General features: G+C 41.8%; 1 pseudogene; it reads left to right on the top strand.

Annotated features, from left to right (window-relative positions):
* Positions 1-6001, top strand: part of LOC147010973 (uncharacterized) — a 7479-nt pseudogene extending 1478 nt beyond the window's left edge.
* Positions 6002-11506: the final 5505 nt, after the last annotated feature.

Raw genomic sequence — 11506 nt, 5'->3', positions numbered from 1 at the left:
ACCGTTGCCTAGCAACGGGACTTTGAAATTTTTGAAAAACCATAAAAAATAATTTTTTCGAAAATCAAAAATCGGGCCACGAGACACTGTGGGCAGTACATTCAGCCATATTGTCAAAAATTTCCAGCAGGATCCTATGAAAACTGTCGGAGACGATAGACTTTAAATGAACCCTGGTCGAAAACAATAAAAAAACGAAGTTCGTTATATCTCAGAGACTATGAGTCAGATATACATGAAACTGGTATGGTAGGTTCACGGTATGTCCTAGTTATGTGTGAGAAAGAACCGTTGCTATGGACCTCTCCGTTGACTAGCAACGGCCGAAAAACCTCTAAATGTGGGGGTATTTTAACAAAAAAACAATCTGCAGCATTAACCCTTGAAGCTGGAATCATGAATTTTCTTGTGCTTAATCCTCAGGTCATTCCCCATCGAACGGGCCCATCGCGTCAGGTTCTATTGGGGAGGCGACTACCCATGTCCGCCTACCGGCTTGTCTGTCTGTCTGTCCCGAGTATAGCTCTGTGGGTTTTGATCTCATCCTGATGAAATTTTGGTGGAAGGTTTATATCATGATCTAGTTGTGTTTTCATAAAAATGGGTGTGGTGTTCCCATTATCGGCAGAGCCACGCCCAAAAAACATGTGTTTTTAGGGGGTAGCTGGTGTCAATTTGCATCTTCTCCTAGGGGTTTTATCGAATCTGACAGGGGTTTCGGTATTTGGTTAGCCCAATGGCACCTGCATAGCCCCACGGAGCTCGATTTTTCATTTTCGTCCCAAGGTCAAGGTCACAAGGTCATGAACTTAGAAAATTGCGATTTTGACATAAATATCCATCTTCTCAGAGGGGGTTTGTCGAATCTGGCAGGGGTTTCAGTATTTGGTTAGCCCAATAGCACCTGCATAGCGCCACGGAGCTCGATTTTTCATTTTCGTCCCAATGTCAAGGTCACAAGGTCACGAACTAAGAAAATTGCGAATTTTGACATAAAAATCATACTACCGCCGAAACTTTGAGAGCTAGGATGACAATATTTTTTATGCATAATCTTGAGGTCATTCCCCACCTAAAGTCTTGAAACCATTTTGCACTATCTCGAACACATTGCCCGTGGCGCCCCCTTCAAGTTTGTTTTTACGCTGATTTCATCAAAGTATGGATAATCTGAGGAGTGCGAAATGCCATATAGCCTATATGACGTTATATTGTTCCTGGAATGTTCCAGAGGAAATTTTGCACCAAAGGTCATAATCCTTGACCTTTGACCTTTAAAGTTCACAAAGGTCAAATTTTCAGAGTTGTTGGAATCGAACCGGGGTTTCGACATTTTGCAGCTAATAACCTGTCACTCATACCACATCATGTTGATACCACTCATACCACAACTAACTCCAATAAGCTATAGCACGTATCTTGTTTCCTTATTTTAATGTCCACAACATTGTTTTGTGACCTTTAAAGGTTATGCAAAGGTCAAATTTTGAAAATTGTTGAACGAAACCGGGTTTTCGACATTTTGCAGCTAATAACCTGTCACTCATACCACATCATGTTGATAATTTTTATAACTTGGTCAAACATTATCACATTGTCTCATCCTTGACTTCTGAAACAATCTACATTGTGAAATACTGCTCATGAACCATCGTCGTCTTGAGACTTGTTTTTAATTTTTAACAATTTGAGATTTTGTCATCAAATTTTTAACAAACCTTTACGATGACAATATGGAGTAGAGACTAATAATATTCAGATTTTTTCTATTTTTTTAAGTTGTTCTTTTCGTTGAGTTTAGTTCAAGTACAAACCGGACATGTACTTTGCATTTCAAATTGCTTTCTCGTTACACTTTTTGTTCAGATGTTTGACTTGTCTCGACAGAGGGGGATATTATGTTTTGCAATTTTAAGCAAAGGATTGTCTGAGGCTCTACTTTTCCAGATTACTGCTGCAATTAAGTGATGTAGCATCCTCCATGATAATACCGAGGAAGGCTTGTGAAGAGCTGAAAATTATTTTTCTGTCATTCAGCAAAATGTGGAATCTGTCATTAAGCGAAATGTGGAATCTGTCATTCAGCAAAAACATTTTTGTGTTGTGCTTGGATCAAGGTAGGCTCTGTCTGATAAGCTTAGCTTCTGCTAAAGGCTAGTTACAGAATGTACTGGAACGGCATTCAGAGGAGTGCACACCGACGCCAGGCTGAACTGTTTTCATTTTGTATCCCTCTGATAGGCTGGATATGCATCGTTTTCTTAATCAAAATCTAATTGGCTTGTTCTTGTCACTTTTCAAGTTTTTGTCAGGTCAGGTCAAATGAGATCTGTGACTTGCTATAGGTACCATGTAAACCTGTACTGACCTATTTCATGGTCGAGTTGTCGGTGACTAAACCTTCTCCCCCACCGGGTTACCTTGTTAGGAGGGTGTATGGATATGGACACCCAGCAGGATTAAAAACAAAACCTCTCAAAGGGCGGAGGAGCTCCTTGTGAGCCAACGGCTATCCATATCTTGTGCCCAACTGTGTCTGCTGATGTCCTGCAGTTGGATTACTAGTTTTAGGAGGTTGGTGGGAGGATTTGCACTCTCGCCACCGTAAAACCCTTCACTCCGCAAAACACAAAAACACAGACACCTGAAAACCCACTCCATGGGAGTACCTCCTTTGCAGCTGTCCTTCGCAGGGCAGCTCACCGGATGACGGAATTGCAGCAAATTTCTTCAAGACCCCCACTCTTGGATGATAGGAGGAAAACCACCCTTCCCGATGATAGGAGGGATAACCTTCCAAGGTCAAATTGCAGTAGTGCGTGTCAGGGTGCTGCTGAGGTGTAGTCCACTAGACGGCGGTCTTCTTGGGTTAACCTGAGGTGGTCCCTTCAGGTGGGTGCCTGCAATGTCCTACCCTAAGAGAGGATGATCACCTGTCTCTGTTATCATCTGAGCTCAAGTGTTTGGACATCGGTATTGCAGCACTCTCTGAGGTTCGGAGAATGGATAGTGGCGAGATCATGGTGGGTGGTTACACCTACTATTGGTCTGGTCGCTCTGATGGTTACCATGCTCAAGGAGTTGCTGTAGCTGTGTCCACTAAGCTGACTCCGATCAGCTTTTGCGGTTGAGGTGATTTTAGCGGTGGCATTGCTGTGAATTGTGGCGTGGTGTTTCATTATGGATGTGTGGTTGTTCGTTGCAGTTGAGGTGGAAATGGCGAACGTACAGAGAACGTGGGTAATGTTACAATGGTGTGGTGGTCATAATAAAGGCGTTTTGTGGTTGTATGAATGTTGTAGCATTGGTGGTTGGAGTACTTTGAAGGTCGAAGTGAAGGCGCACTATTGGATTATGGATTACGGTGCACGATTCAAATGGGATTCTGGCACGCAAATGCAAATTAACTGTGTGTTATGCATGGCATGTGTTGCTTGTGTGAAGGAGAGGTTTGTGTGCAGGATTATGGGAGAAAAACTACCTAATCCCACACAACACATATTGGCCCGTGAAGCCATTCGACATCAGGGAAGGGCTGTCTGGAACGGATACTAACAAAATAACTATCTCAGGAACTGCTACATGTTGTGTACCACTGCTTTGTAGTACCATCATAAGATATATATATATATATATATATATATATATATATATATATATATATATGTATATATATTTATATATATATATATATATATAAATATATATATATATATATATATATATACTGTATATATATACTGTATATATATATACTGTATATATATATATATATATATATATATACATATATATATATATATATATATATATATATATATAAATGTATGTATATATATAAAATAAAAATGACCGTTTTTACAGCCATTTTTCCCTGCTGTGCAGGGGTTAGGCTTTTTCTTGAGGCAATGTTTTATGGCCGGATGCCCTTCCTGACGCCAACCCTGGTCGCCTCTTACGACACACAGGGATATGGTACACCTATTCTAACCGGGGCATACACCGGGACCAGTACACTGGCACTCATTTTGCCGACCTCGGAAGGATGACAGGCTGAGTCAACCCCCTGGTGTTAATTCAGCAGCCAACGGGGCTTGAACTCAGGACCTTTGGATCCCAAGCCACCACACTAACCACTAAGCCAACACCAGGCTGTGTGTGTGTATATATATATATATATATATATATATATATATATATATATATATATATATATATATATATATATATATATATATATATATATATATATATATATATATATATATATATATATATATATATATATATATATATATATATATATATATATATATATATATTACACTCCCAGACAATGAATCAAACCTGGGTCCTCTGGTGATTTATACCAGTGCTCTGCCATCTGGGCTCCCTGGGCAACTTTGGCAACTCACAAGGTAAGTACAGAATTCTCTCGTATGTAGAAATGCCACTCTTTCCACTGCTGCTTCCGGGACACTCACTGCCAACCATTGCAGCAGCGACGATCTGTCCATGATAGGGTAGATATGGACTCAACCAAACTAGCCCAGGATCGTGAGGGGGGAAAATGGACAGTGGGCAGAACCTTTCCAAAAGCAATACATATCCAAACCATCCCCCAAATCAACTGAAACAAGTATTAAAACAATTTAATTGCATAGATAACCTGGGTGTTGGGTTAGTGGTTTAGGTGGCTGTCTTGGGACCAACTGTTGAGTTAATTGTGAATTAATTAACTGTCAAAAGAATGACTTGTCACAAGTAATGGAACTTTATTTTTATATTTAATAAGATTTTCAAATGTTTTATATTAAATAAGATCTTGAATATGGATGGCCAAGTTGTTCCACAAGCAAACACCGGACCCTGCAAACCGAACCGTCAGGAATCTCAATCCCCCAAGCTATCTACGTGCGGACGGTGCTCGACCAATGGTGGAAAAGATGGACACGGACAGATCGAAAATAGATTCAACAAGAACAGGTTTATTTACACAAGTGGGGAGCAGGAAAAATGTGTGAGGGGGGGGGGGGAAGGAAACGTAAGGATTTTAATGGAATGGGGAGAAATGAGGGTTCAGCAATCTGTGCAACAATGAGATCAGAGAAAGAGAAACGAGACAGAGTTAACTTAACAAACGTCTTTCCAACTACAAACAGTACATGGGACCAAGCACTCACAACTACTATTCAATGCTGAGAGAAAGAAGTGGGAAGAAAGACTGTGAGTTGTCTCGGGTGCATGGAGAAGAGTGACGTGTGTGTGTGTGTGTGTGTGTGTGTGTGTGTGTGTGTGTGTGTGTGTGTGTGTGTGTGTGTGTGTGTGTATGTGTGTGAATGTGTGTGTGTGCTGCGAGTGTATTTGAAAGGGAAACTGAGAAAGGTGCAACAGAAAAGGTGTGTGAGGGGATAGTCTAAGTGTGAAATCCTACCAGATGTGTCTGTAGTGCAGCTTGGTTTCGGTCCCATTAATCGGCTTGGCTCCGTCTGCCCCCTCGCAGCCTCGGCTCCTTGCTCGTGATGACAGTTCTCGAGGTAAAAACCAAAGGGGCGAAAGTGCCAAGAACCAGAAGCGCGTCCTCTGCAGAGTGAGTGTCATCATGGTCCAATGAGAGGATCGAGCTTGGGTGTCCAATCCCAAAGAAAGAAAGGATGTCCAGCACCCATCGAAAAAGACCACAACAACTGATTGTAGAAACAAACCCTACAACAGGTATAAGCCTCTCCCTCTCCTGCAGGGGGAGGCTTAACGAAAGTAATGGAGGTTAGTTTAGTTCATGAAATGATGCAGATCTGGGCAGACCCCTCACCTACCTTCGTCAGAATGCTTCACAAGGAGGCAGTGGATCACCTTAACAGGAGTCCTTTAAAATTCAGACCCCAATTTTCACTTCAATACACCATCCAAATCAGTAGGTTCTGACCCCAGTACACAGAACAAAGGATCGTACGCCCAGCAGAACATTACTGGACAACACCTTGTGCCCGACTTCAACTGACCCAGCTCTCAGAGCTAATCCTTGTCCCATGGATATGACTTGCCAAAATGTTTTACCCACCTCGTGGTCACAGCTAATGACTGGTCGTGTCGAATATCGAACCTGCAAAATTTTTTTACAGTGAATTTCTCCCGAGCTGTAAATTATTTCCACGACATTGAGTTGAATTGAAGTGCCCTCTCCTTAAAAAAAAAAAATACAAGATTGAGGCTCATATAATAAGCGAGGTCTCCTTTCTTATGCAGCGTACGCAGCACAAGGCTGCGGGGTAGCATCATTGGCTGAGGGCGCGGCTATGCCACTGATGCCCTCGGTAGGTTAGGGAAGGAATTTGTAATTTGTTCATGGTGCTGGCAGTAGCTCGCCTACTCTTCATGAAGGACACCGGACCTTCAACGTCTACCAATGCTGGCAGACAGGATTTCCAGTTTAAAGAGCAGATTTTTGGTCGCTGATGACTTCGCGTGATTCGAAGGTTGTAAGCACATTAATAATCGTTGGGCAATTATTTTCTTACATTTGAAACTCAAAATATGCTAAAATTAACTTTCAAGTCAAAATTTTTGTCAGTGATGGAAAAACAGTCCGGAAGTTACCGAAGATGCTATGACGTCACGTTCTCCGAAAACTTCGTGAACATTCGGAAACAGCGTGTGAACAATGGCGAGATGCGAATCAGAGAGTGATTTCAGCGGTGATGAAATTGAGTGTTTTCATTCCGATATTGCTGAAGACGAGTTGGAGGATGATGGAAATTTATACTATGGAGTTTCTGGCCCTGAGCCATATAAATTTGAGCCACTTGCAAGAACAAGAAAACGGTCTATTTCGTGTACAAGTGTCAGGACTGACTGCCAGCTCAGGGAGGATGGAAACCTCCGGTGGAGCAGAAGGGCGGAAGCTCGCTTGATCTTGATTTTCAGTACGAATACAGACCATGAAAGCGTGGCCTCGCGATCCTTTTGACTTTTTGGGTTTTATGCAAGAGGTGTCAGAAAAGTTACCACAGGGATAACTGGCTTGTGGCGGCCAAGCGTCAATAGCGACGTCGCTTTTTGATCCTTCGATGTCGGCTCTTCCTATCATTGCGAAGCAGAATTCTCCAAGCATTGGATTTTTCACCCACTAACGGGGAACGTGAGCTCGCAAGAATAAGGTAAGTTTGGTGCAATTTGACCTTTTATTCGTCGAGTTGTGAATGTTTCAAGTTGAGGGCGCCTGGCTCGTACGGCCGCGGGCACCTTGGCAAAATCTAGGCCGTGGCGCTTTTTCCACAAAGATGAGGTTTAAAAATCATTTTTCATCCCAATAAAGGTTATCATCACATGCCTGACTTGTTAAGCTGTCGGATTATGTAAATATTGTTCGTGGATGGCTGAATATTATGGTTTTATGACTTTGACAAAATAATTTAAAATAATGCCGTGGATTCCTGTGGTGAATTGAGATTTTTGCTTCGATCGACGTTGCGGGTTCTTTTTAAAGTCAATTCAAATTCTGTTTTCAGTTTTTGCAGTCGCTGAGGATGCTTAACACTCGGTAGTTGTGAAGTTTGAAAAATTCGGATACTTTATAAGGTTTATGTTCGATGGTGCGCAGGGCCTCAGGCGCCTTGACTTGATGTTAGGCCGCAGCGCTTTTTCCACAAAGATATTGTTTAAAAGTTTAAAAGGCAGGGAAAATTCGCCCGTTTTGTTTGGACAAATCTTATCCACTGCCAGCGAATATTTGATTCCTTCAGGAATCAGTGGGAGCGATTACCCTTTTTCCAGCCATTTTCGCAAAACATAACGACACACGTACGAGGCATGATGAACAAACATCCAAATAACTTTGTTCTATAATAATTCAAAATAAAAAAGGATAATATAGACAGTTGCAAGCTCAAAAAAGCGAAAGAATGGCCCGCTCAACTGGACACTTCTTCAATGAAAGAGTGAGCTTCCGCTTTGTTTTGGAGAACGTGACGTCACCATCCATCTCTGGCACGCGGCTGTTTTTTTTTTAACAGCCTCGAGAAATAACAACTTCGGAGTTAAATTTCATTAATTTTCCCAAGAGTTAGGCAACCACAATAGCTTGCATCGAACTATTTAATGCACATATAATCATATTGATAAATTTGCAGAACATGTTTGGTGACCCACAACCTGCTCTTTAACATCCATCCAAGGGGCTGCATGCTCATTGATGAATCACCTTGCCCATGAGCACTGGATGGCAGTTTATAGCTAGGTCAGGATTGAAACCCAGGCTAGACAGTGTGGGGGAAAAATTTATATTAATGTATTTTAAATTGTAACAAATGGAGTTTCAGAAATGTAACTTCTATGCTGCAAATTGAATTGGCTGTCATTTCTGGCCAAAAGACTTTTGCCCTAAATGATAAGAAATGTGTTGTTCTGGAGCAGAGTGACCGAGCTGATAAATGAACTTTTGCTTAGAAAATGTACGAAGTCGCTTTTGTCTAAAGGACACGTCTACAGTCTGGGTGAATATCCCCCAACCTCTCTCTCATGGAAGTATAAATATTTTGGAAGGCACATTGTTCTCAGTACGAGCACGTGAGGAAGTATAGTTTCTCAGTGGCTCGTACTCCTTGGAACTGACCAAGTACCAAGTTAGAATAAAACTCTCTGATGTAATGTAGATGTGAATTGAATCGGGTTGGTCTAACTGTTAACTAAAGTAAGAATAAATGAAATAGAACCAAATAATATTGCAATCAAATGGGGATTTTTAAGTTCATTGTACAAGGGTGAGAAGTGTATGGTGTATAATTAGGAAATAAATTGTTTCACAAGGAAGGACTTGCGTGGACATCAGTTTTATCAGTGTCGATAGGGTTTTTGTCGGATTTTATAATCAAATTGGACAAATGTTAAACTCTGTCTGAAGTCAAATAGGATTCCACAATCGGCCAGTTAGAATCCTTCAGGAGGACAACGATCACAACAAGGTGGGTTTAAAAAATCCACATCAACAGCTTCGAGGAAAGTGTGTATACCTGTCAGCCCATACTTAAGCGAGGTGAAATCAGGTGATACAGATCATGTCTTCCACCCGAACTTAAATTATTCCAGATATCTCTTTAAATAATATATGATAAAGGGTGGAAATACAATTTGATGCATTATTTCGTGCTTGTTTACAAAGATTTAAAATCATTAAATATTTTGGTACGTCCACCATCAGGTGATGAATATTAATTTTCTAAATTCAAAATACCGGAGATATAATTATGTTGATGTTTTTAATATTTATAGAAGGCTGATGTCCTTTTTATTATTGTGTTCTCAACTTTGGTAAATATTTACCTTTACATCTTGACCATTGATAATTCCCACTGAACAACAAAATTTTTTTACTGGAGATGTGTAAAGTGATTTAGACTAATTTGGGTACGCTGATTTCAAAAATCATAACCGTTTTGCTGTATCACGTCAGGATTTTCAGTAACAGAAATATTCCCATTGCCTAGAAGTCAGGATTTCAATGAAATTTACAAAAATTCATTTATTCATTTATTTCATCATGAATGCTTCAAAATTATAGATATTACAGAAAAACTCCACTAGAATGTAATTAAAAATGCTTTAGGCATTTGGCTTTGCGTTTGTGCTGCTCTGTGTCAGTTTCACGATGCAGGAACCAGCAGAAATCGCCCATCATGTTCGGGTTGTGCCGCCCTTGGTAACGCGTCTCCATGAGTGAAATCTCTTGGTGGAATCGCTCGCCGTGCTCGTCCGAGACTGCTCCCAAGTTGTCAGGGAAGAAGTTCAGGTGCTGGTGTAGGAAATGGATTTTCAGGGACATCCTGGAGCCAAGTTTCCTGAAGGACTCCAGCAGCTGCTGCACTATTTCTTCATAGTTGTCCGCGCGCTCGTTCCCCAAGAAGTTGTCCGTCACAGCTTTGAAGCTCCTCCACGCTGCCAGCTCTTTGGGGTTTAGAGTTGTCGGAAAAGTTTCGTCCTTCATAATCTGTCGGATTTGCGGTCCAACAAAGACACCAGCCTTGATCTTGGCCTCCGACAAGGTGTTGCCAAACTTTTCCTTGAGGTATAAAAACCCACGCCCATTCAGATCCATTGCCCGTACAAAACTTTTCATCAAGCCGAGCTTTATGTGGAGTGGTGGAAGGAAAACCTTGGCTGGGTCGACAAGGGCGACATGCTTCACGTTGTGTCGACCAGGTACATGCTCTTTTCGCTCTTCCCAATCTTTCTTCGTCCAGTGATTCTTGTCGTCTCTGCTATCCCAGAGACAAAGGAATCACATGTATTTCGTGTAGCCTGACTGCAGCCCTAACAACAGCGCCACCACTTTCAAGTCTCCGCAGATGTGCCAGTTGAAGTCATTGTACTTGATGGAATCAAGCAGCTGCCGCATAGTCTCATAGGTCTCTGTCATGCCGAACGCGTGAGCCAGTGGGACTGATGGTTTCTCGTTGCCATTGTGGAGCAAAACAGCCTTCAAGCTGTTCTTCCCCGAGTCGATGAAGAGGCGCCAGTCTGCAGGATCGTGATCACACCCAAGTTCTTTCAACAGACCGTTGATGTCACTGCAGAATGTCATCGTGTCTTCCATCTCAAAGAACTCAGCCATGTCTCTGTGACGTGCTCTGAACAAGGATATCTTGGTGTTAGGTTCAAGTAGATTCCACTGCTGCAGCCTTGATCCAAGCAGCTCTGCCTTCGCCTTTGACAGCGAGAGATCTCTTACAAGATCATTTAAGTCTCCCTGGTTCAGAAGGTGTGATTCTTGAGTGTCGGGTTCAAAATGTTCATCATCACCATCCTCTTCACCACTGCTTACAGCTATGTTCTGATCAGCTGGAGGTGTTGGAACGGGGTTCTCGTCATCATGAGGCACAGGTTTACGAGCAGAGACGCAGTCAGCGTACTTGATGTGACCTTTATTCTTCTTGTTGAAGCCGGCGATGCTTGTGCAGCAGAAATAACAATCATCATGATGATTCTGCGGCTCACGCCATATCATGGGCACCGCAAATGGCATGCTCGCGCGCTTGCCCACCAACCACTGAGTCAAGGTTGTGTGACAGCTTGTGCAGCAGATGTGTGGTGCCCAGCTCTGTTCTTGGTCCCCCACCTTACACCCGAAGTAGTGAAAGTAGGCGGCCTTCATTTTCACTGCTGTAGATATACTTCGCTGTTGATCTTTTTTGGTATACCGACCACAGACATAACAGAAGTTGTCAGGATGATTGGTACAGGAACGCCTACTCATCTTTATCTGAAAGAAAGAAATATAACACAAGTTAACAACAATTGTACGAAATAGACATGTTAAAGACATATGTAAATTTCATTGAAATCCTGACTTCTAGGCAATGGGAATATTTCTGTTACTGAAAATCCTGACGTGATACAGCAAAACGGTTGTGATTTTTGAAATCAGCGTACCCAAATTAGTCTTAATCACTTTACACATCTCCAGTAAAAAAAAAATTTTGAAATTTGTTGTTCAGTGTTATCAGTGGCAGTT

The sequence above is a fragment of the Eptatretus burgeri genome, chromosome 16 (genome assembly GCF_056783735.1).
Source record: "Eptatretus burgeri isolate ZD-2024b chromosome 16, Ebu_testis_v1, whole genome shotgun sequence".
Taxonomy (NCBI): domain Eukaryota; kingdom Metazoa; phylum Chordata; class Myxini; order Myxiniformes; family Myxinidae; genus Eptatretus; species Eptatretus burgeri.
The sequence above is the reverse complement of the archived record's forward strand: the minus strand, read 5'-3'. Positions and strand labels throughout refer to the sequence as shown.